The sequence below is a fragment of the Pezoporus flaviventris genome, unplaced genomic scaffold (genome assembly GCF_033815535.1).
Source record: "Pezoporus flaviventris isolate CSIRO_AGI_PZ_B2104156 unplaced genomic scaffold, CSIRO_AGI_Pfla_v1 ptg000013l, whole genome shotgun sequence".
NCBI lineage: Eukaryota > Metazoa > Chordata > Aves > Psittaciformes > Psittacidae > Pezoporus > Pezoporus flaviventris.
In genome coordinates, this window is record NW_026892561.1 from 37312229 (window position 1) to 37338290 (window position 26062).

General features: G+C 38.3%; 1 long non-coding RNA gene across 4 annotated transcripts in view; it reads left to right on the plus strand.

Moving 5' to 3' along the window:
- Positions 1-999: 999 nt before the first annotated feature.
- LOC133268969 (uncharacterized) overlaps positions 1000-26062 on the plus strand; it is a 52797-nt gene continuing 27734 nt past the window's right edge. For 2 of the 4 annotated variants that reach the window (XR_009743247.1, XR_009743250.1), the window contains exons 1-3: positions 4868-5155; positions 5789-5919; positions 6613-6902. This is a non-coding gene — a long non-coding RNA (uncharacterized LOC133268969). Of the gene's footprint in view, positions 2914-4867; positions 5156-5788; positions 5920-6612; positions 6903-26062 lie in introns of those variants that run through there. The other 2 variants (XR_009743249.1, XR_009743248.1) reach the window with 2 other exon arrangements.

A 26062-nucleotide genomic window follows, 5' to 3' on the forward strand; every position in this document is an offset into this window, starting at 1 on the left:
TAATGTCTGGGTTTTGTACATTTATACTGTCAGCTGCTAATACAGCATATCAAGTTTTCATTATGTGTAGCTCCTGAATGCTTGGAATAGGCTCCTTAATGAAGTAAGCAATGTATTTTGATTGACAGCTAAAAAAAAAAATTAAAAGTCTATTATTTTGTGTTGTTTGTTCAGGGTTTCTTTTTTGTGAGACATCTCCTGAATCTGAAAGGCATTTGGAAACTTGAGATGTGCCTGAAATTCAATGGGTGTAAGAAAAATTACTGAGTTCTCAGCATTATTCCTGTATCAGATTAGTTTATTATATTTGAAGTTTAAATTTTAAACAATTCATTATCATGTTTTGATGATTCCCACAAAAGAATGAAAATAAAAAGTGCTTATAAACAAACATATACTTAAATTTTGGCAGATAAGTCCTTCTTAGTTAACACTTCACAGAAATTACTTGTATGTACTTGACAACAGCATACATTTTTCATAAATCTGATTCTTGTGTTCTCAGGCAAAATATTAAGAAAGAACAGCAAAAAGGAATATGCCAGAGATGACATCTTGGCAAACTCACTGAACTTATTATCATACACAGTAAAAACCTGGAATATCAGCAAGGCATATAAGTTTGGGTCATTCTGTACTACTGTTTCTGCTGATCCTTAGACTATGGCCAGATGTGACCTTTTTTTCTCCTAAATGCATGACTAATGTAGCACATCCTATTGGCCAACTGAGCCTGATGTTCAAGATTCTGTTACCTGTCAGTCAAGTGATAACAGTTGTCTGCCCCAGATTGAGTCCTGAAAACTTTCCAATTGCCAGAAATACTTTAGTAAGTTCAGGGTGTTTTGGACCACATTTTTAAGCCTCACTACTGGTTCCTCCTTGGATGATGGGTCACTTAGACCCATTTTTTGCTAAGTCATGAGGATGTCCCTGTAATATAATTAGTGCACTAAACAAAATTTTGTTTTCCTCTGGTCTCATTTGTATAAGTGAGGCATTACCCAAATGGGGGTGGTGGTACAGTAACCTCTGATCTTGTGCTGTTGTCCAAGGTGTACTGCTGCTGCAAATCAAATCATCCGCAGAGAACACGTCCTCATTCTACCCAGGGGTACAGCCCCTGCTTTTAGTAGTCTGAGCTGTGCTTAACTGGCTACAGAAATAGCCTATAATCCAGGATGTGAGAGTAAGGAAAAACTGGTATGTGACTCCTAAGGGATTCTAGTAACATGGATGAATAAGAGAAAAGGTGGGAGTCTTAATGTGTGCAGATCTCTACGTATCATACCACCTGCCAGAACACAATGAACATGATATTGCTAAGCATTGAAAAGATTTATCATGCAGCAGCCATGAAGAAAGTATCCTTGCTTCTCAGTTTGGTTGGAAATTTGGAAAGGTATTTATATCTGCACCCTCCTTTTCGTAATGGTGTCCAGTTGTGGATTTAGGGTGCTTATTTTAAGAAAGCATTGGTGTTAAACAGCTATGGTATAGACAGCACCGTGTACCATAGAGATGTTCTGAATCCCATCAGTGCATATCATGCAGCTAGCAAATACTACACATCAGAAAAAAAATTTCCACTATCTGTTGTATATAAGGTAATGTCAGTTTTTGCTGAGTTCATCCTGTCACCTAACTTTTTGTAGCACAAATTTACATGATGTGTAGGTACTTCAAAAATAACTTCTAAATTTGTTTTGGCTTTGTTTTATTTAAAAGCTTTCTCAGATTGCCCAGGCATATTTTTGTCCTGTATCACCAGCAGGACTCAAGCTCAGAATATATTATTGTTTTCTTGATGTGTTATGTGTTATCCAACATCTGCTTTCTTTGTCATGCCAAATCCTTCAAGCAATATTTTGAAAGACCTGAAAGATATTTTAAGTAGTAAACATCTTCTAGTAACAATACTTAATTTCATCACTACTCTTAAAAATTTCGTCTGCATGTTAATTGCTTTTGAGTTTCCATACGGTCTCTCCATTAGTATTTAGGATTATTTTTTTTTTCCTTTTTACTACACACCTCATGTAGCCAGTGCCATAACTTTTAGAAAGATAGTTATAAAAAGGTAGTAATCTTTGTGATTTTCTTTCCCTTACTGCCTTCAGGCCAGCCTCTTGAACAGAAGAAAAACTAAATTGTTAATGCATGGGAAAACAAATACAGTGATTTTATATGTACTGTAGTTTGAGTTTTTCTCTGTAGCACTCCTTTAAAAACACTATTGCATAGTTATCCTAATTACATGGTTGCTGTCTGGCCAGCAAAAGAAGAGTTCAACAAAATAAGCTTCAGCAATTCTCTGAAGACTGCATTGGACTTTAGTATTATTTTCTCTAGTTCTGACCTTAACCTAGGACTGAAGGTTATCTAAAGGCAAAAATAGCCTCAATGCTGTCTACTCTGAATTTCCTGCAGTAGTAAATGTTGTTATGTTTCTGCTAAGTTGTCTACAGAGACAGCCTGAATTTCTGTCCAGGACCTCTTTTTTTTTTCATAACCTGGGTTAGGGTCTGGATTTAAGATCTGTGGACGCCACATCCCATGTAAAATTTACCAAGCATTATCATTCATGCGTTCATTTCACTGTTAAAAGGATGCCATCTTCTGCCAACTTTCGCTTGGAAGTATTTAGCTATGCAAGCCTGCAGAGAAACACAAGGGATAAAGAGCTGGTTTTTGCTTTTTGACAGTTCATTTTCTTCCTGCCTACGACGTGTATAGATCTGAGGCTCACAGGTGGAGCTATAGGCCATTGAGAAACATGATGCTCTAGTGTCCTTCTCACACCAAAGCAGAATACAGACCCTCTTGACTGGAGGACCCATTTCAGCCCACTGTGAGCAGTCCTCCTTCCAGATCCTGGCCCATCCATACAAGAAAGACCAAGTGAGTGGTGAGGTGATCAGCATCTGCTGATTTGCTTGCTTGTCTTTCATTTCAGCTTCCCAGAAAATCTTGGCTGGTATCAGATGCTGATGTTTTCCTGTAAACGTACTATTTCTGTCACAGGATAGAAGTTAAAAATTAATATTCTGGATGTAACTGGTGGATCTTTGGGGGAGAAGCAAGAGACTTGTGCTTTAGGACAACCCGGAACTGTAGAGATATGAAAGGCAGGGACAAGCATGGGCTGTTAACTCTGCCTAACTAGCAAGGCAAAGTGTGAGCTGAATACCATGCTAAAATGACTTCTGCTTTCAGACTGCTCAGAGCATGGGCAGATCCTGTTTGCTCCAAAAACACATCAGAGACTTACCTTGTAGTCTGAGAGGAAACCAAAAATCTATTTCTGTAAATTAAACTTTCACATTTTTCCTTTCAAGTAGCCAAGAAGTCAAAGAACTCCAGCATCCAGACAGTTGAGTTTTCTTCCAGAATATAATTTTTCACTTCTCTGACTTTCTGTATCACTTTCCAAAAAATAGCCAGGGAGCTGGCTAGGGGAGAAGAAGGAAGAAAGAATTTCAGGAAGGAATGAAAAACACAGATTAATATCTGTAAAGCTGGACTACTGTACTTCATAGTACAAGCCAGCTTCGAAGCCAATGGACATAACAAGCCTAACTATCCCCTCAGGGGAATTATAGGCTGCAAAGAGAAAACGGGCTGTGTGATTATGTGTGTGCTGGAATCTCGGGTAGTGAGGAAAGAGAGAGATGATGCCTTGTTTAATAAACATATGCTAGAAGTGTGAAAGCTGCCGTAATTTGGTTTCTAAGCTCTACCCACATCTCCATTTCACAAATTGTCTCTTTCATATGGATATAGAGTTGACCTTGCAGGCTCTTAGGCTTCAAGAGAACAGGGTCGCTCAGGGCCCAAGTCACCGCTCAACCTCCCCCACACATACCCCAGTTATATCTTTTTACTATCTCTGCTGGACACCACACCTTTCTGTAATTATAAATGTCTGCTTTCTGTCACTTCAAAGGTTTCCCAGCACTGGGAGTCCTTCTTCAAAGACTTTACATTGCTGAAGAACCTCTGTCATTGACAGGAGGCCTGTCTTTGAAGTTTTTCATGCCATTTATTGATTTCCTCTTTTTAGGATGTTCATATTAGAAAATATTTCACTGTTTTTGAAAAACTGTATATTTTTATGTTGTTGAGGGGCTACCTCTTTGAAGAAACAACGCTGTTGCAGCAGTGCCTCTCTATGAAGAAATCTGATAGTCTGTCTGCTGTTTCTTTATGTCCCTTGAAGCTCTCATTTTTAGAAACTTCCCCTCTTTGTTTCTTTTCTAATTGTAGGTACTATTTTAGGTATTTAAGTCAGTGTGAAGCTGTATTATCAATGTGACTAGGCCTAATTTAAAGGTCCTATCAGTGTACTTAAACTTTTCATTGCTTAATATCCCATTGGATTAGTGATAAAAAAGTGAAAATAATAACTTTGGAGCAAATTAAAACAATTTATGCATATTTACATGACAACTGTTTGGAATGGTGTTATACTGTTCTCACAAATCTGAATTTTCTAAAGTGTATGCATAAAGGCAACAAAATTCTGCAGTTTTTAACAGGAGGATGTCTTGGATACTTTCAGGTAACCATCATTAACTCTTTTCCTAAATTGATAAAAAGATTTGTGTGAGCACCCACTGTCAGCTTCAGTGAAAACGTAGCATCAGCAAAAACCTCTTGGAGAGTGATGTGAGCAGGCATAGCACTAGCAAGTTCATGGAAGCTGCTCTGGCAATTCAGCTGAGGCAAATAATGAACACCTGATGGGCAGAAAGGTCTTAAATCTTAATCTTCTCTGATTCTGTTCTAATAGACAATTTTGAGTATAATGGGCAGTTTTAATAGCTCACATTTTTGGATACTCAAGTTACATTAATTTTTTGCAAGTATCTGACTTTTTTGGGGGGGAAGGGGGAGAAGGGGAGAGGTGGTGGTTTGTGTTGTTTTTTCTTTTCCTAGAGGCTTGACTTGAATCCCCTTATCTATTCCAAGGATGCAGGCTCTTTTTGTATATACCAAGGGCTTTTGTTGGCATTATCTGCAAAATATCTTTGAAAATTAAGGAAGTTTGGACATTTCAAAGGAGAGACGCCTCAAACCAGCTGCCACTTTGCTCATTTCAACCTTTGACACTATGAAGAGTTCCAAGGACTTGTCTTCTGAAAGTGTTTACCTTGTAAGGTGGCTTCCTGGGTAGGGTAAGTTCACATTGCTCATATATTCTTAAGAGGAAACTTTTGACCTTGGATTACTTCAAAGATCTGACAGATTCTCTCCCTACCCATTCCCCCCCCCCCATTTTGTTAAGTCTTCTGTCTTTGCACATAGGTTAATGCAGGCCTTTTGGCTTTTAGGATGAAAAGCTAGTACTGCCTTATTCTTTGCATGCCCTAAAATATAGTCTGCTCTGATTAATTGAGAAACAATGAAAATAACTGCCTGGGGTACATATGTGATTGAATTGAACATTCTTAAATAACCATAGTGTGTTTTAGAACAGAGAAGTATTTTCCCCTAGTGGTAAGGTTGACTTTAGATATGTTTAAGTCTGTCTTTGAGTGTCACTGGCAAAGACTGCAAAGTTCATTGTGTCTCAGAAACATGCTGTTAACATGGAGCTGATCCCTGTGTGCACAAGAGATCTGACAATTCTGTAGTCACAGCACATGTGGATTGGCCCTACATCACATACACAGTGAATCTTTTAAAATAAGGAAGCATCAGATCTGTTGTGTGGGGGGGATATATGCAGAGAATGCACTGGCAGTGCTGCGGATGCACAGGTTGAGATGCATGGTACGTTTTGCAGAGCTATCCTGCCTACCCCATGTTTTGTATTCCTGTGCTCTAGAGGCAAGCAATGCAGAGCAGGCATTGTCTCAAAAAGTCCATGTTTCTAGGAAACTACAGAGTCAGCTTGGCTGTGTGACACAGGAACTGGTGAGTGAATGACTGAAGCTGTAGATTTAGCAAAAAATCATTGCAAAATTATATGTGTTGCTGAAACACTTTGAGCTGTCAGGTATATTTAAAGGAATACACAGCTTTCAAATGCAGAAAGGTATGTTTTATCATTCATACAATACCTGGGCAAACAGCCAGATATTTATGGCTGGGTTTATTGTTTTATCCCGCAAAGTTTTAAAAGATCCATTAAGTAAAGCTTAAGTACGGCAAAACTTCTGGGAAACTGACTGATATAAGTGGCATGGAGTACCCACGTACATGCATGTCATGAGGCAAATAAAAAAAAAATCAGCCTCAATAAGACACCCTGAAGTTAATGTCATTACACTGTGGCAAATTGTGATCCAAGTCTGCAATTTGTTGCTGCAACACTTCTATTAAGACTTGTGATATCATGCTCTCACATTCCTCTTGTGATATAAAAATAAATTATAAAGTTACTCATGGATTTTCAGTTTATGCACAAGCCATCTTCCTTTTTTGGGTGTTACTTATAATGACTAAAGAAAGACATTCTACAGGTATGTTGCCAAATTAAAAATCCAGCTCCTCTGCTGGAGCCAGGCAATCTACAGAAGGAAGCATGTATCATCATGTTATTACGATAAAATAATTCAAACTGAGGAGCTGATGTTGCCTAGACTAAATAAATTTTGCTTTTTGTAGGGGTTGCACCAAGAGAATTTCCTGACTTCATGCTCAGAGACAGGAGGTTATGGTTCTCCACAGATGCTTTAAGTGCTTCATATCTCTACAGTCTTAATTTGGAAGGTTCTGCTGAAACTACCCGCAAAGGTGCGGTTCCTGAAGTTATCCTGATTTCACAGTTTGCTTTACTAAGGTAACAGATTGACTTCTTTTGTAGCCATCTGGAGCTGACTTCTGTTGTTCATATACCACATTGAGCAGACACTGTGGTAGACAGGGAAACAGTAACTTCTTATCTTCTTGTACAGGTTTGTCATGTAACTGTGTCTTCCCTACCTAAATTTTCTGAATATTGTCTAAAATAGTTTGCCTAAATCTAAAATTATGGAATTGTACTGCTTTACTGCTACTCTTCCTAGTAAAAGTTATCCTTAACATTTGGTAGGACCTTTACTTCTTTGGTGTCTCCATCTGGTGCCAAAAGGACTCTTCACTTCTATTAATTTTCTGGGCTTATGTAACACAGAAGTGCTTCATACTGTTGTATAAAAGAAATGACCAATTCTTTCTGTATCATAAATCTTTTTATAAGCTTTGATGACACTAGTATTTTATGAAGAAGGAAATTAATGTAAATGAGATTAAATTATTTTTTCCTTCTGATGAGTTGTCGTTGACATTTCTTGAATATTAAGGAAAGAGAGGAAGTGAAAAAGTTTGGGGTATATTATTTATCCCATATGTTTACAGTTTGCGTAGAATAATTATATAAAGGATGGATGCTTGTAGTGCTCTTCTCTGTGCATCATTAATGTGATACTTCTTTCCTTGTCACTAGATTTAAACTGTAGCATTGTAAGACAAACATCCTCCTTCAGCTGCTTCCATTATCCTGCATACTATTATAAAATGAGAGGAGAATGTAGTACTTTATCTCTTTATATATTATAAAAATAATGAAGAGGATAATTATCAAGGCTGTAGTGCAATTTCATGGCATTGCTGTCAGTTACAAACTGCTTGAGCGCATTCCTTTGGTATAAAATGTCAAGAAAATCCCATGATTGAAATACAGTATTCTGATTAATTTCTTTCTATTATTACTTTCATGGGCTGTGTCTGTGCAGAATACTTGCTAATGGTTAATAAAAAGAGAATGAAATGCCGACAGTCCAGTTTTAGCTTTTAAGTTGTGAGTATCCTCCCATGCCCAACCTTTCATTGTGCTGATAAACAGAAATTAACAGACTTAAAAAAAAAAGTCAAATGAAACTTTGGCATTCTGTGAAGAGCCTTTGCTGAATATCTGTTTTATCATCTCTCTCTTCACAAAGTCAGTTCAGAGCTGAGTGTTTATATTTATAACCTTACTGGTATTACCAGTTTCCTGATGTGCACCATTTCTACTTGTAACCGTAGGGTGCAATGTTGTCTGAAGCCCTCTTCCTTCTTTACACTGATGAATCATAATATTTGTTACTGGATCACTGGGCTTATATACACCAGTAAGAATGATGCTGTTTGTATAAATACCAGCCACTTTCCTGATTTTTCACTCACCTAAATTGCAGTAATAAAAATTCAAAGGGATGTCTCCATCCGGATTTATCACTTTTTTTTTTAACGTTAAAAAGCAGGCTGTTTATATGCTACCAGTGGGTGGCAGCTAGCTCCAGCCTGAAGGTGGGCACTTGCTTCTACTTAAATATCTTGCTATTAAGAAATGCCAGTGCAGTCTGTGCAAGTTTGTGCAAAAAACTGAGAGCTTGAACACCATATACATATAAGCTAAAAGAAGGACTGCAGATCTTATTTGAAGGGAAAAAATTTGAGGGTAAAAGCTCATGTTTCAAAACTAATGGCACCCTTTCCCAGTTTTATCCTAGACCAGGTGTTTTTACTAGACTTCTTGCCATTTTGCATTTCTTTTGAGAAAATCATAGTTTTTCAAAATCCTCTGCAAAAAATCATTAGCATTGATAAGTTCTGCTTTCCACACATGACACTGCCTCCTGCAGGCTAGTCTATAAGTACACAAAATAATTATGGCACATCATAAATAATGAATATACCTATCAAGGTTTTGCAGGATTGCTTGTGACATGAACATAAAACATTCTGAGAATAGGAGAGGAAATTGCTTGGAATCGGCTGTTGAATTGTCTGATTTATAGAGAGGAAGTTGAGCCTGGATTTGGGCCATGCAGGACATTAGTTAATTCTAGAGGTTTGTGCCTGAATGGGTTTAACTCCACTCTGGGATAGACATTTGTGAAAAGAAATCAAATGTTGCTTTCATTCCTCTGCTGCTGTTGCTGCTGTGCTGCAAATCCTCCGAGTTCTTCTAAAATCACTGAAATAGCCAGCTGTGTACCTAGAATGGCTGGCAGCATGGCAGGGAGCTGCTGCCAGGTATTCCTGGTACGTTTGGCAGCTCAAATGAGGAATGAGTTAATATCTTTTTCCAGGGCTCAGTGTTGCATTTAAGCAGAATCCTGCACTGGAGGGAGCTGCATCCCTTCAGTCATATTGCCTCAAGGAATCATGTCTCAAAACACAGAAACCCTACTAGGTGTCCTGGCAGACTGAAGAAGGTGTCGCTTTGCTGCTCCACTTCAGGGGAAGAAAAATCTTCCTGCTAATATAATCAGCCAGTTTTGGTAGCCAAAGCATGGGCAAATTTTTGTCATGGTCCTGCTTTTTTCTTGCTGCTTCTGTCCCACATTTGTGTGCAGAAGTAGAAGGCATAAAAATGGACCTTGTTCCTTCTCTTGTCTGGTGGTAATAAATCTGTGGGACATCTGGACATCAGCTGGTCTTCAGTTTGGACTGTGCAAAGAATAGTGAAAAGTATTAGATGTCAATTGGAAGAATGTAATTTTACAGGGTCATTTTCTTGTTAGATTCATAAATGAAAATGGTGGTGCATACAAACGTCCATTTTATTTCCTTTTCACATGTGGTCCATTTAGTCCAAAGATTGGGAGGAACGAGAAGCACTTGCTTCTGAAGGAAGTAAAATATCTCTACCATCAATAGTTACAGGATAATGTGTCCTCAGAATGTTTTTCTCTAACATTCAAGAGACAAAACTGAAATTCATGTATGAAGTTTATATCTCTCAAAGTTATTATTGTCATAGTCCAGCAGTATCTTCATGTTGCATCTAGCATGTTCAACAAACATTTCAAAATAGTTTGGGAGAGGATGACCTGGACCACCTGATTTTCTAAAGGTCAGATGTTTGTTTTCATTAAACTAGTGCAGTCTGCAGTCATGCTACTGCAGTGACTTGAGTTGCTCTTTTTTGAAAGTGATATTATGGAGGAAAACTAGTGTCCAAAGGCACTGCTTACTCTTGAGTGGTGGGAAAAGAAAGAATTAAAAAGACCCTAATTGCAATAATGTCTTAAGCAGGGAGCTAGGTTTTGGTAAGAAACTCAAAAAAAAATAAAGGATTCCAGCTTGTAAACAGAGATTGTATTAGGGTCTGATTTGAGCGTGCAGTTGGAAATTCGTTACATATCCTACCATAAAACAAATCCTGAAATCAGTGAGGTTATATGGAATGGTTCTGTGATCTGAGCGTGGTATGGTGTTTGCAAATGACTGTTCTGTGTATTCTGCTTTGCCAAGTTCATTTTAAATGATCTTCAGTGTGTTTCAGGCTTGAAGTGCTTGGTCATTATTTTTATCTCAGGGAGTCTGTTGATTTTATGATCTGCATTCCCCTTATGAACTCTTCAAGTCTAATTTCTTTGCTTACCTTCAACTGAGGCATTTCATAGTTATACAAATGTGTGTTTATCTCTTTCTCTGCTTGAGGCTGTTCTAAACTGCCAGTATCTCTTGGAGGGCTAATTTCAGTAATGTGTAACACTCCAAATGCATCTGCAAAGATGGCAAGGGACGGAACAGCGAAAGCACTCTGTAATACTTTGGGAAGGGAATGCCAGTGAAGAATGGGAACAAGAATGTCAGAAAAGCCAAAGATGTCATCTACCTCTAACAAATTCCACATAAACTTATATACAGACTGTTCTCCTGGCATGCAAAGATAGTTATTTGAAGGACTTGCTCTGTATATGCAATTTATAACAAAAGTCACTATCTAAATGGCCCTTCTGGATCTATTTCACTTTCTTCTGATCTCAGCTTACACAGTGATCCTCTTTGTGGATACAATTTGCAGTCGTCAATTTCACTGATTCTATTTTGTTTCTTTCAGATGCCATTAAATGCATTTCCTTGAAAATGCTGACTGCTTTAGGTGTACTGTTTGATCCAATAGCTGGTACCCTACCTCACCATCTGGCAGTTCTGCCCTTGTGTTCATGAAAGAATAGTTTATCAAGAATGAAAATAAAGAATTTGATGTGTTATGGGTAGCTTTTCAGGAATCTCCATGTAAGCAGCTGGCGAGATAGCTGATCTGGTTTTGTTTATGCAGTTTTGGAACAATCTCTAAGTATCATTTAGTTCTCTTATTTATTATTTATGACCAGCTTACGCAAGTAAATAATCACTTTGACCTCAGTTAGACAACTAAAGTGGGTGGGTAGTACTTCGCTTTAGATTACTAGGTGCTGGAATGGCTAAGAACTAAGCAGTAGTAGGTTTTCCGTCTTTTGCATTCATACAAACATGGAGTGCTTAACACAGAAAAAAAAAATTAAAAATTAAAAATAAAAAATGCCATGGCTTACTCTTGGTGCCCCAGAAGTGTCCATTGGAGTTATTTATAGTCTAAAACCAAAGTCAATGCTTTTCTTCACTCTGGAACCCTGGAACCTTTTACTACTTGATATTTTTGTCTTTGCTGTTTGTGATGCAATGGTCAGTAAACCGGCTATATCTTGTAATTTCTATGACCTAAATGTTCTGTTATACACATAAAATGAGTAAATGTACATAAGTGTATACAGAAAAGAAGGAAGCAGCAATTTAAAATACTGAGGTAAAGTTTTGGTACAAAGGTCTGTATAGATACAGGGAAGGAAGAGTATCATCACATAGCTTTCACTTTTAAATTATTGTTTTGAAGGAAAAGAAATGAGAATGATCCGATACTAAAGCAACAGGATGGTGAAATTATCTAAACATTTGAATTTTCAGCACGCCTTCATACAGTGGTAAAGCCCATATCTGGAGCCTGTATTCTCACTTTAATGATTATGACAAGATCAAGAAATTTGATATGAAACTTCCTCATAAGAATGACTTTAAGAGCACAGCACTAGCTGTAGGATAGCTGCAGATGGGGAAGTATGTCTTTCCAAGTTCAGCATTGTTTTAATGCTAAACATGTTTCTTCTCTCATCTGCCTCACTCAGCTGTATCATCTGTGCCACTGTGTTAAGAGTTGGCCTTAATAAATACAAATAAAATAAAATTAGACCCTTGCTTGTAAAATCTGAGATAACTGTAAAACTGGGATGTAACTGCGTGGCTCTTACCCAACCTATTGGAAATGAGAAAGGGTCATTTTATAATTTCTTCTTAGTATTTCTATTCTGGTTCCAACCAAAAGCTTGAAGATAAAAGAATGGAGAGGGGAGGGAGGGAAGGAGAGTGTTGTCCCATATGGATTGAAACATTACAAAATACAAAGCTGGAGTCTGGCATTGCTGCAGTCCAGGTAAAACAGCAGGAGCTATTGTAATACAGTGAGAAGGATTCAATAAATCTGAAACTGTTACAGCAGCAGTGGGGTACTTTCAACATAATTCCTATTTCTTTGGGAACAATTTTGTAATTGAAAGTATTTATTTATAAAGTAACTCACAGAAAGAAGTAAAAGTGGCAGTGTTTTCAGTTCTTAACTAGTAATCACAATCTAGTTCAATTCAGGGTAGAACAACTACAGTTGCACATGAGAAACACAAGATAATTGAACAGAGTCTGAGATGAGAATACTGAACACCTTGTATTTCTAATTGCATCCATCTTGTCAATGAACAGAAACTTTAACTGAGAAAAAACTTATTGTGGGAATCACTAGCAACAAAGAGCTGTCTTATGAGCCTTAAATAGACAAATATTATTTGTCATAAATCAAATTTTTTCTATTAGTTTGTTAAAGTGAAAATAAATCCATCAGTTGAGCTTCTTGGAGCTACAGATGTTTTGTATAAGTCAGTGTTTTCTTCTGCTAAGGAGATATTTAATAACATTTTTTCTATACAGAATTTTGGGTTATGCTATAATAAAATTAATGTAATTTAGGCCATATTCAACAAATTACAGAAAATTTTATTAGTATATTTAGAGCAGTTATTAATTAACAGTAAATCTTGGGTTAAAAAATTTGAAGATGAAAGGCTGAGGAATTGATAGCAAAATAATAGTGAGAAGGGGCTGAATGATTCAACATGATGAACATCTTTTGAGAAATACTAGATGACTTCCTAGACAGAAGAGATTGGTAAAACCTTAGAAAATCATATGATGTGACCATTGCAAATGTTGTTGAAAATACATGGTAAACAATGATGCCACTTATTTTGAAATATATCCCAAACTGCATTTGATTTCCCTCTAGTGAGACAAAGGCAGAGAATGGATGATGAGATGATGTAAATTGTATGAAACATAGAAGTGTAAAAGAGTATTATTTATTGCGTATAAGTATCTTGCATCCAATTTCACAGAGTAGGATATTACACAGCCTTGCTATCTGAGCATTATAGCTCTCAAATATTGGGCCAGATCATGTGTGGTGTGAGAAAAAAAGGGTTTTATCCACTTGCTCCGGTGTGTTATTCTGCCACTATCTGAGTAGAAAAGAGGGAACTGTTTCTTCAGATATGATCACACCTTCCTTCATAAAATAGATTTAAAAAAAAAACAAAAACAAACAAAAAAACCCCCACAAAGAAATAGTGATTTGATTCTGCCTCTCCAATTTACTCTGCAAAATTGATATGCTGAGCCACTGAAGGGAGAGTAGTGGGTAAGCCAGGCTAGAGTATTGGGACTCTCCTCCCAGGTTAATAAAATCTGACATTACCATTTCCATCCTTCATCTTAAAAGTTTTTTAACAGTGTTGTAGGGTCACTGTCTTGGCATATTGGTCTTCAGTTTGATTGCATTGCATCACAAAAACCTCCTAGATAGTGTTGTTTTTAAACACAGACTGGCTAAAGCTACCCCATCAAATTGGCTAGTTACACTATATGCTCATCCAATTTCTGCATTACACACTTTACAGAAGAGTGGGCAAGGTCTCATCTACCATATCAGCCTCTATACGCTACAATAATTAAATCCAGTAATAAGCTTGGATGCAAATGTGACTAAATTTTGTAAAGAAAAAGCTTCTGATGGAAGAGCTTATTCATTGCCCTACAGCTGAATCCTGTTTTCACAACTCTGTGTATTCACTTACTTTAACAAACCAGCCTGAATGATGGGAGAATCGGAACTTGTCTGTAATTTGATTTGTTCCTGGAGTCTGGGGGTACAGCTATTCCAACAGCACGGATTACGTCCTTTTTACACATGGAAATTGAGCAGAGGAGCACAAACTACTTCACAATAGCTCCCCTTGTGGACAAAGTGATTTGGAATAAAAGATACTTTAGTCTGGAATAATTAGTGCACTGATTATTCTAGAACAGAATAAGCGCACTAATTATTCCTACAGTGTCCACACAGGGACAAACAGAAAGCTATTGAATAATGGCTTATTCTGCAACAGCTATTTTGGTCTATTTCCTCATATAGGCAAATCCTATTGGTGTTGTCAGCAGGTAATGAGCGTATAGATGGAGAATGTGGATGGATTGCATTAATGATCTCTTCCCATTAGTGTTTCTTTGTGCTTCACTTTTGTGTGCTTGCAGAGTTAATTGCTTAAAACTCCCTCTTAAATCAGACACATTCCTAATCCTAACTTCCCAGTTCTTTATATATAGAGACCCTCCAAACTCTTTTGTGGGTGATCTACCACCAACCAGCTGAGAAAATCAATGTTCATGTCTGACTGTAAAATTGCTGGTTTTCACTAGAATGTTTTTGTTTTTCTGCTAGGTGTTAAAGGCTATGTTATGTGGAAGACCATTTATACATTTTCCCCAGGATTACTTTGAAAAATAGTTTTGCAATCATCTGAAAAGCTACTGAAAAATTCACCCACGTGATTATTGTTTCAAGAAGACAGAAGATCCATCTGTATGGAAAGCTGAGGGAGTTACTGGTGGAAGGGTAAGAGAAGGGTCTGTTACATCCTGCGCTATATTTCTGTCTTGTACTAAAGTAACACTCAGTATTCAGGCAGCACTTCATAGCTTTAGTTCTAAGCATGTTATCACCCAGGTCACATAACCATCAGTATCAATACTAATGTCTTTGGATTACTCTACATGGGCCCTGTGAAGTTTAGACATGCACGTTTTCCTAGAAGAAAAATTGTTCCTCTTCTGGCATGTGAATGACAGAGAACAGCTTTCACCGGTTCTCTCTGAAGGGCGGAGAAATGCACTGGTGGTGCAGGGAGGAGAGGGACCTCACCCACTAACACCAGGTATCACAGCACGTTGACCTCATCAGTTACACAGAGAAGCCAGTATTTACTTTCAAACTGAAAATGAGGACTCTTTTAGGGAAAGTTTTCAAAATGGATCTTAAGCACCTAGTTTGAGCCTTCTGAAGGTGATCTGAAACTGTATCCTTAGGAAGGGAGATGCAAATAGTTGCTGTCCGTTTAAAAAGCAATTGCCAGGCAAACACAGCAGACTGTTTGTCTAAGCTGTATGTAGTTTCTGTTTATGTTATTGTAGAAACTGTGGCCTGAATGTAAAACTGAAAGGAATAAAACTCATTTTCCACTTGGCACACTAACTTCCTGTATGAACTTCAGCAACTCAGCCTTTTGAGGTCTCAGTTCTGCATGGGTACAGTGGGTTGAAAATACAACCTGTAGGTGAAGCATGGTTTAATATACTTACAAGCAAGTCTGTTATGGGGCAGTTTAACCATTTGAAGGCAGGTGAGTTGCAACACTATGGTTGAGAAGCATAGTGGGATTGTGCTATAGCGACTGAGGCCTGCGTGCAGTCTATACGCACAGATTAATGCTTATTGCATTACAAAAAGTTGTTTGTAAAAGACTATTATTAAGGTACATGAGAAGATAGCCTGAAAGATAGCACTGTATCTGTTCCTCTAAGACAGTATGGCCTTTAAAAGCATGTTTTACTCGGTGACTAAATTTCTCCTACTAAATTGACTACTACGTTCCCAGTTAAAATCAGGTTTCACTCGACATAACCTTTTTCTGATACTGTGTCATAAAACTGTAATTTAGGTGATGCTAGCTCACAAACAAGAGTTAGCAATGTGCCCATGTTATGATTTCAATAGAGCAAATTCTCTCATCACTGGTGAAGTGCAGCCTCTCAAGTGAGATGGTCGGTGATAATATTTAGAAATCTGTATTCATGTTAAAAGAGGGGGGGAAATATGAGTAATTTCTTTGTCTCTCCTCTGTTACTGTGCAGTTCTGCTTCTCTTGCTTTTGTGCAGTACCAATGGAGCAGGATGCAGATGGGTCCATAATTGGAAACATTCTAAAAATATTCTTTTGATGCCAAACATTGGAAAAATTTCTCTTTGTTTTTCTCTAAATTTCTCTTCATTTAGAGGTAGAAAAATGAGCTGTTTTGTTCAATAGTAATACAGGCAATAGAAAACTATTCTTATTCTGATCATCTGAATAAAACATTATACCATAGCAACATAATGTCTTAAGTATACCATGACACTTTGTCCCTGAAAACTTAAGACACTATACTTATTTGCAGCTGGAAAACTGCTCATAGTTTGTTCAGCTGAAATAACATTCTGAAATATAGCAAACCAACAGATTCTCTTGTGAAATACCTCTCTGATTTGCAAAGGTAAACAGAAATGTAAATAACTGGAGGTTGGCTCATATTACATCCAGACAATTTAGGGACCTGTCCCAATCTTTTGTACTCACTCTTTCCTTCTAAATCTTTTATGATGCTTAAGGAACAATCACTTTCTGTATTTTGTCCATTACATGCACTCAAACCCAATCTAGGCAACTATGTAGGTTCAAACTTTCTCTGTAAGACCTCACTGAGTGCTACAGAATAATTTGCAGTTCCCTGTCCAGACCTTTGCAGAGTCACACATTGTCAGGAATTTTAAAAGATACTCTCTGTGTTTGGGGAGGCCCAGAGATAAAAGGGAGATAATTTTACTCTTCTCCTTAGGAGTTTACCATATGAGATTTCATGTCCCTAGATGCTATAACTTAATCCAGGTACTTAAAAGCCCAGGAGTGTTTAGATGATACTGCAGCAGGGACAAGGGAACAGAAGGTGGCTGACAGGGAGGAGGAAGGGCAAAATGCATCCTTGTTATTTATAACACAGAGAAAGCTGCAAATTTAACCAAGTGTTTCCTATCACATGTGTTCTCTTTGTATTGCTAAGTGCAAAAATGTTTATAGTTAGATCCCCAGCTGGAACATTATTTAAGACCTCAGAGAAGAGATGAGGGTCAGACTCTGCACGATATTCATAGGTGTGAAGCTATCTTCACACATGCCTCATAGGCGTGAAGCCCTACCAAGCAGTCATGGAAATGTTTTTCCACTCCATCCTCTTGGTAACATTACACATTTTTATATAATCAGGCCTTAGGGTGCCACAGATTCCTCCTTTGCAATGCTGCTGAGCTTGGCAATGCTGCTTTTTTCTGCATGAGTTTTAACTTGGAGAGAGGGAGGCTGCAGAACAGAAACAAAAGTGACTTAGAACATCATGGGCCTTGTGGGAAACCTCTTTGTAAAGAGTTCTGAATGATTAAAAGATCAGTAGTTTGCTTTACCTACCTAATTACCTGCAGAATCTAGAATTACAAAAGAGAGAGAATTTTCTCATTTCAGAACAGAAACTTTTATTTGATGTGGTTAAAAGTTCTGGATCTGCTATTTTCCTATGGGCATCACTGGTGGGCATTCCAGTATAGCTTGTCTTTGGAACTTATAATGTTTGTACTACTTTTTAAAATAATTTATCAGTTACGGAGCTAAAACATGGGGGGGGGGGGGGGGGTGGGGGGTGTTTGGGTGGAGGTTGGTGTGGGTTTTGGTGTCTTTTTAAAAAGGAAAAGATAAAATCTAGTCTGGAATGAGCAGGAACACATGACATTATGTGGCTCAGGGAATGCGGGCCTCGTCCAACTTAGGCAACCATTTCAACAGTTGCTTGCGTTTTGACAGATCCACAAAAGCAAGGCAAGGTCAGCCATTCATAAATGATTATCATATTTTCACAGAAATTTTCAGTATCTTTGTGAAAGGCTTACCATGAAATGTGCATTCACTAGATACTCATCCTCATTCTGGCTGAACAAATGCTGATGTTTTGCCTTTTCATGGAGTCAGCTGTTTTTTTTACATGGTTTCAATAGAGATACCATTACCTGAGCTTACAGTTAAAATGAGGGAAAATTATTGAATATGTTTTTTGTGAGCTGGTGAGTATAATTTGAATCCTCCCAGCCTTTGAACTCCATTGATGAACTCATTTGCTGCTGTGCCACTGTAGTTCCATCTCCTGGGAAATGAATGTACCCTCTTGAGTTGTCTGCATGCTGGGCAAGGAGCAAGCAAGACTAACATGCTGCCACCCCAGCAGCGCTGCTCGTAGGGGTAACTGGCACTTCCTGTTCTATGCCACCATGGCCAGAGTGCACACAATGTACAGGTAAGAGGAAGGACTGTAAACATGGAGGTCAAAGATTCTTGTTCTGTAAGGGTCACCACCTTAAACTTCTGTGGGGACAGGTGTCTCTGAGACTCAGTTTTCCAATCTATAAAATGAGAAACATGCCCAGTGTGTATTTAGAACAGGTTCAGTAGTTCTCTTTCTGTCAACTATTCATTAACCTCAGCTAAAACTTGCATCTGACAAGAGAGCCGCCTCAATTCAGCTAGAGTGAAGGCAAGCAGGCCAGCTAGAGTGAAGGCAACCACCTCCAGCAATTTCAGCAGGCTGACAGCAGTGCTGAAAGCTAATCCCTTTGACTCTGCCCTGCTACAGGCTGGGAAGTAACACAGTTTGATGACAAGCTGATAGGGAATAATTCTGATTGTAGCTGTCTGTGCTGCACAGAAATACACTCTGGAAGTGTTTATATGGATGCCACCTGAACTTGTGATAAAACAAGGTGAGACAGTATGAGGAAGGGTGAAAAAATCTGACCTAATACAAAATGGTGGTAAATAGTGCTAATCCCATTTTAGCACTTGTTTTAGTTTTCCTAATTCAAAGATCTAATTTTTGGGGGTTAGATTTGGATCATCTAAATTCATAGCTTTGGGTCAAACCTGTGAATCATTCTCTGTGTTCAGGCGTAATTCTTTGTGTCTGTATTTTTAGGGCAGCATTTTTTATTATCTGAACTAAAGGGCTAGATTCTGCTTTCAATTGCATTGGTTTAGACTTCTAAGGATTCTGCCGAACCCAGTGCAGTTGCTCCAGATTTATACTGATGCAAGCATGTACTGAAGTCAGCTCATAAATAACTTAGATTTGTGTGTTACTTTCTGAAGAATTCAATGGTATCATAGTCTACATCTACACTAGGAACCTGGAAGCCTGTTCTTGGCTACATCCCAGCTCTTCACTGGAGCAAGACCTTGGCATTCACTGGCCTTTCTCCCCTCCTTTTCCTTGGAAGGGAAAGCTGGGGAATGTGTGCTGGATGGAGCTGAGGCACATTTTGACAGCTGCTTGGTTTGATGAAGAAACAGTGAAGACCTCAGGGCACAGGATGGCACACAGTGGCACATACTCAGAAATGCAGCCCTACAATGACAGCTTGTGGTAAAACTTTCTGTGAAGTGTAAGGTCTATGAAATGTAGAAAACTTGGCTGTTGTGTTTTCTTTGAAGCCTTGGTTAAGCACATGCAGCAACTAGACACTGGCTCTAAGAAAGAGTGAGGGTGGGAAACGGAATTAGCCCCCCCAAGACCTGTCCTTCCCTTATGAGCTTTGAATTGTGACAACTCCTTGGTGAGCAGTCGTTTACTGCAGAATATCCTCACCTGCTGTCACCTTACCCAGGGTACAAGCAGTGCCTTTAGGTATAACTGACTTTGCCAAGCAGCACAACCTCAGTGCAATTATGGAGAAAACTTGTGAACCGACATTTAGAAAGTTATTCATTTGTGTATAACCTCACATAGAGTGGAGAATTCAATGTGTGTATAAAAATGTATTTTAGGTTACCTGAATGGTACAGGAGTAAACTTACCTGTTGAATACAGGTCACACAGAGGCTCATGCAGCTTGTGGGAACAAAAGATCTTGGCAAGTTATGGGGAAAGAAAAATGGAAACATAATGATGAAATATGAGCAAAAACTTTGGTTGTGATGCAGCATGAGGATGGTTCTTTTTACTTGGAAAACAAAGGTGAGGTTAAGTCTTCTGCAGTCCCATGGTTGCAAAATGGTATGTCTGTATTTCAAGTGATCATCCCAGTGATGTCATGTCTTGATTTCTGTATAATTGCTTTGAAATGTTTAATTTGATCAGTATTAAATAATCTTCTGAATATAAGACTTTCAGCTTTGTTATCCACTAGCATTTTATTGTTTTCTCAAAGCACCTCCCAATTTCAGTGACCCACTAATTCCAGAACCAAACAGGGTAAACTGGGATCTGAATGCCTTTCCCACCATCCTAAGTGTAGATGATTTCTGTTGAACTTAGTGTTGAAAACCTTGAGGTTGGGATTCTGATCATAAACCATGTTTTGTTCCATAGGCATGAACTAAAGCTCACTGAAGCTTCATTTGTGGAAAGCTATTTGTTTGTTGAAAATAGAGTTATTCTGTTGTTTCTGAAAGAGAGCACAATGCTGCACCAACTTGGAAGAGTAGCTTGCTCTTTCACTTTCATGCTCTTTAGGGAACTAGGGTGTTTCTTGTATGAATTTAAATAACCTGACTACAGATTATAAGATTCCAGTTCTTATTATTCTGAAGTTCACTTTTTCTTGTCTCTGAGGGGTCACCTGAAGTACTTAGGAAATATGATTGCTTCAGTGGAAAGGGGACTTCCATAAATGTGAGGAAAGAGAAGACATTTATTGTGTTTGTCTAATAAATAGTTCTCCCTCATGCATAAGATAAAGCTTTGTAAATGTAGGGAATGCATAATTTCAATAGTAAAACGTCCTAATTGTTTTGGCATCGTCAAGGTGTATTTTATGAAGGTGGATATTGTTCCAGTTCTTAACTCTGGTTTAATTCCAGGAGACACACAGTCTGTGTCTTTTTGAATTTCGGTGTTAGTCTTTCCTTTTCATAGTCAACTTTTTTTCCCTTTCTGAAATGTGTAGCTTAGAAACGAGGTCCTTTTAATGAAGCTTTTGAGTCTCACAAAATATGATTAATCTGATTAGTGGTTCAGACTCTTTTTATGCTTACATTAACTAACACAAAGAGCCCCCCTACAGGTTAAAGTTTAAATGTGGATTACCAGATAAAGCTAGTCCTGACGAGGTTTCTATGGTGCAAGGAAAAATTGAATTTGCCTTTCACCTCATTTCAGCCTTTGTCATCCTGGTTTTTGCCCTTCTCCCTCATTCACAGAGAGGATATTAATTTTGCAGTAAAATCTTTAAGCAATTATGCAGATAGCTTGGAAAAAGCAACACACAAATACAATAAGAAAAGCTTAACTGAAAAATGGACCCCAGATATTCATTAAAAACAGATGGCAACATTCCTAGCAGCATAACTTTGGATATTTGGACTAAATTTGTATTAATGTGCCACAACCAGATGACAAAAATGAACCACTGTAATATGATTATATGTATGTATTGTACTTTATATTTACAAAGTAGTGAAGTATAGTAACTAGTCCATGAATGTCTTTTTTGATAAACAGCTAAGAAAGGCTATCCTTTCACACACAAACACATCCATCTTTAGATAGCACTCCTCTGTGGGAGGCTTGCCTTCAATTTAACAGATAATGAACTTCTTCAGATGAATCAGAAAATTGATAGTGAAATGAAGTTTAGTATTTTGCAGTGCAGCATCTACCAATACAAGGATGTTTATAGTTTCAAAATGTGGTTTATTAAAATTGCTCATTTTTTTAAATTTCTTATCAGTCTAGTAACTCTAGCTAATTTTTATCCCTAATCACTTTATTTTGCAGATTATTTTTGTTATTGCTCTTTCAGAAATGGCTATAGGAAATTGGAGAGAAATAGCACCTGCAAATAGCACTTAATTAAAAGCATGATTGTATACAGGGGCTTCCCACCTATTTCTCTCTGAACAATGAAGATGGAAAAATGTTATATTGGGGGTTTTCTTGGGATTTTTTTTTTTTTTTTTTTGGGGGGGGGGTGTTGTGGAGTTGATTTTCTTTTTTGTTTTTTTTTTATTTGGCATGCCTCATATGATCCAATAAAGCACAACTAACACAGCACACCAGCCAGGGCAGACTACAGTTTCCCCTCAGTGAACACACATAATTCCCATTACTGCTAATGGGAAATGCGTGTCCCTACACAGAGGCAAGAGGGATCTTATATGTACATGTCATACATATGAAAATATATGGCAGGGAAAGAGGTGTCTAGTCCTGACAAATTGCCAGAAGGCATTTTGTTTTTCTGTTAATTATAGTAATTATTTATCATGCATTAAAATAGTGCCCTAAATTTGCATGGCACTGTGTGCAACACAGATAAGCTGTATTCACTGCTGAAAGCAACATACAGTGAAAAGATGACAAAAAAGCACAATGTGAGGCACTGGTGTCTCATCTGGAGTAACAAGTCGTGATCCACTTCTTCCAGATGAGGATTTTAAAAGATTCAAAGGGCAAGAGAGATGTCCTGGGACAGGGGGCAGTGCGAGCACAGCCAAACAACTCTTCTTTGCCACAAGTGAGGTGACGGGTTTGCCAGCAGCCCAGGGAATTGAAACCAGAGGCTGGGGAGTATCTGCCTACCCTCCTGCTGGGAGTGGTGGCATGGGCTTTGAATCTGGTCATGGATGAGAATTAGCAAGGGCATCAGAACAGGCAATGTGCCCACAGTGCAGGGAGAAGGTGAACTCAGTAGCAGCTGAAAGGCAGGGCTGAAAGAGAGAAAGCAGCAGTATACAAGGTAAAAGATGAAAGAGTTTTGGCTAAACCAAATGGAAAGGCAGGCAAGTGTTTTAGAGAGCAGTTTATCCAGGAGCTGGAGCAAAAATTCTTTTCTGCAACAAAGAGGGACAGTAATGGTTCAGGGCTCTTATGTTAATTCTTGCTCATGTAGCCTTAGCCTTTCCTTTTTGTCAGTTCTGTCTAGAATCAGGAGAATGTAGTTTTTATCCTATTTGTAAATATGTTTTATATGATCATACATCTCTGCATATATTTTATGTGTGTCAGATTCACTATAGGTAGTGAATCTGGTGGCCACTTACTATAAGCTTTGTGGAAATTGCTAGAAAGGGAAGATGTGCTATCATTCCCACTGCAGCAAAGGCTTCTTCAATACCGGCAGTCCTTGCAGGACAGAGAATGTCCCACCTGGGGCAGCACGTTCCATTGGAGCTTTGCACCTCCTGAGGTGCCAGGGAATCTAACTATGGGCACAAAGCCAGGGGAGAACAGGCATCTTTCATTCTGCCGCTTCTGGAAGTACTTGTATTGTAATTGAAATTTAATCTGAGTTCATGAAATGTTTATGAACCTGGAACAATTGTATAAAGTTTCAGTCAGTTGCACTGCAATTTCATTTACATATTTATTTTGGGGAAGGAACACAGGCCTTCAAATACTGCAAAAAGGAACATTTTTTTCTTATTTTTTTTCTTTTTAAGTTTGAACTGGTCTAAGGTAGGTTACTGGAAACTCTTGGGTAATCCTCAGGATTAAGAGGAGCTGCTTGGACTCCATTTTCTCAAAAGAAGTAGCTACAAGCTTTCAGCCCTGTGTTATCTTTGAATCAGTTGAAAAATAACTGATGGCAATAACCAGTGGCAGGCCTCCCAGATTGTCAGCTGAAGGCTTCGTTATGTATTCTTTTCCCCAGAAGGATTACCCAGGAGAGTGCAAGGGGGAGTGCAACTGCCTAAGTGCTGCTCTAGAGACGCTGGAATGTGTTTAATTCAGCAGAAGCTGAAGGCAGTTAGAAAGCTACACATTCATTTCCATAAGGAAATAAACAGCAGGCAGTGATACAATCTGAGGACTTGAGATTCTGTGGCTTCTTGAGCTGCTCCGGAGATGTAGGTAGTTTAGAAAAATCTCTTGACCTTTTCAGGCTTCCTCCGCCATGATGGTTTATATGTAGCTGTGTAAAACGATAGGTAGTTTATAGCTTGCCTTCCCTGCGGTGAAGCTGATTTACGATACGCTTTGTGTGTAATTTGGCTATAAAGAGACAGTTTTACACCCAGCTTTTGCTTTTTGGCTATGATGAGGACTGTAAAAATTCTGTGATCCTGGAATGTGCCTATTCTTAAATCATTTCTTCTTGAAGATGCAGGACTTGCTGAGACTGGTGGTAGGCTGAGGTAATCCACTGACCTAATATCTAGACCTAGACTGATCAGATAATCTCCTGAATGAATGCATATTTATTTTCCTGAGTCTATGGAGTTATTGTGTTTGAGCCAGTCCTGACTTCCACTCAGTGGACAGATGGGGCAGCTGCGTCCCTTCCTTCTCCTCCTCCTTCTCCTTCCTTGAGGTCACTAGTGCTTCAACTTAATCATGCATTGAAAGATCCTGAAGTAGCAGGCCTTGGCAGAAATCTTAATTATTTTCTGGAAGGTGGACAGACACACATCCTTATTTCTCTGCTTCATCTGTCTGGCAGATGTATGTATGTAACAAAGCTATACATCTAAACCTTTTTCCATACTATCAGCACAAAGTGAAATTCCCACAGTTAGCAAAGCACCAAAGCCTCACTGCACCCTCTCCTGCTAAGCTTGCTTATATGGGAGGAGCAACAGCATTATTGACACTGGGCTACCTCTGCTTGTCCTCCGTTGGGTACTCTGACCTCTTGCAGCATGGCCCTCAGCTGAAAGCCTGCTTATATGGCTCTGACAGCTGCTTACACTACTGATATCAATACTGTCATACTCTGGGGACTGGATCCACGTGATAACTCCTTGCAGCCACCTGCAATCAATATCCATTATCCTCTTACCTTATAGGGTACAGTGCTGGTGCTGAGCTGACCACTCATATTTGGGACCATTTGGTTGGTAAGGTTAGATAACTTGGGGGGTTAATGTCCCACGTTCTCATTAGCTCAGGATAGTAGGCAGGGGTTTTATATTACATGAGCTCAGTACTGGACAGCTTGATCTGTAGGAAGGCTTGGAATAGGATCATCATCCACCATGGACCAAGAAGGACCAGCACTCAAAGCAGACTGAATTGCTTCTCTTTTCTTCACATACACCTTCCATCCATCAGAACTTCTAAATTTCTATCCAGAGAACTAATGTGGGTGTCTCATGAACCATCCTTAAGAATCCCAGATGGCAACTGCAATTACACCATTATTACTGTGCTTAGATTTTAGTATCTGTTTAAAAAAAATAAAATAAAAAAATAAAGTTAAGGGTCTGCTTATTAGCAGGTATTTCCTGGACAGCAAAACGGAGATGCATTGATTTTGGAAAAGAGTTCCAGGTTACCATTAATGCTGACATAAATATACATGCAAAAACCTAAGCCCACTAACCTGAATATTCATTAAATTATTGCCTTGAATACTATATATGGGAAGAGTGATTTATATTATTGAAATAGAATAGAAATTACTGCAACACCTATGTTATCCTTCTCATTTTATATATATACACCTACAGATTTTTTACATGTGTAATGACAAAAATTATATCTATACATGGAGAGTATGTGAATCTGTCTCCCTGTTCCAGAGGAGGAAACTGCTGTAGGTTCATTCATCCTGTCCTGTTTGTTAATTTAATATAAAAGTCAGCCTTTACAAAAATAATTTTCAATATGATTGTTTTAAGAAGGGATTTCTTAGATGATTTTGGAAACAGACTGTTTAAACCTATTTGAATCTGTCACAGTTAGGATAATTGATGTTGATATTACTTACAATGTTTTCAGCTACAGTTTAGAGAAATGGACATATGTTTTATATTTGTGACCTCATAGATTTACAGTTAAAGAGGTCAGGAGCAGAATTTGAAATTCTTTTCTTGGTAATACAAGTAAAAAAAAAATCAACTCAGTTATAGGAAAGTTTGTCCAAGCAAGCTCTATTGCTGTCAAGCTAGCAGTGTATCTTTCTTTCCCCTCCCCCAAACGGTTGATTTCTGGGTTTGAGGTTTCTTTCTATCTTGGCTTTTTTTTTTTTTTTTTTTTCTGTTCAGTTTCATATATTCACATTTCTCAGCTGATGTTTCTTATTAAA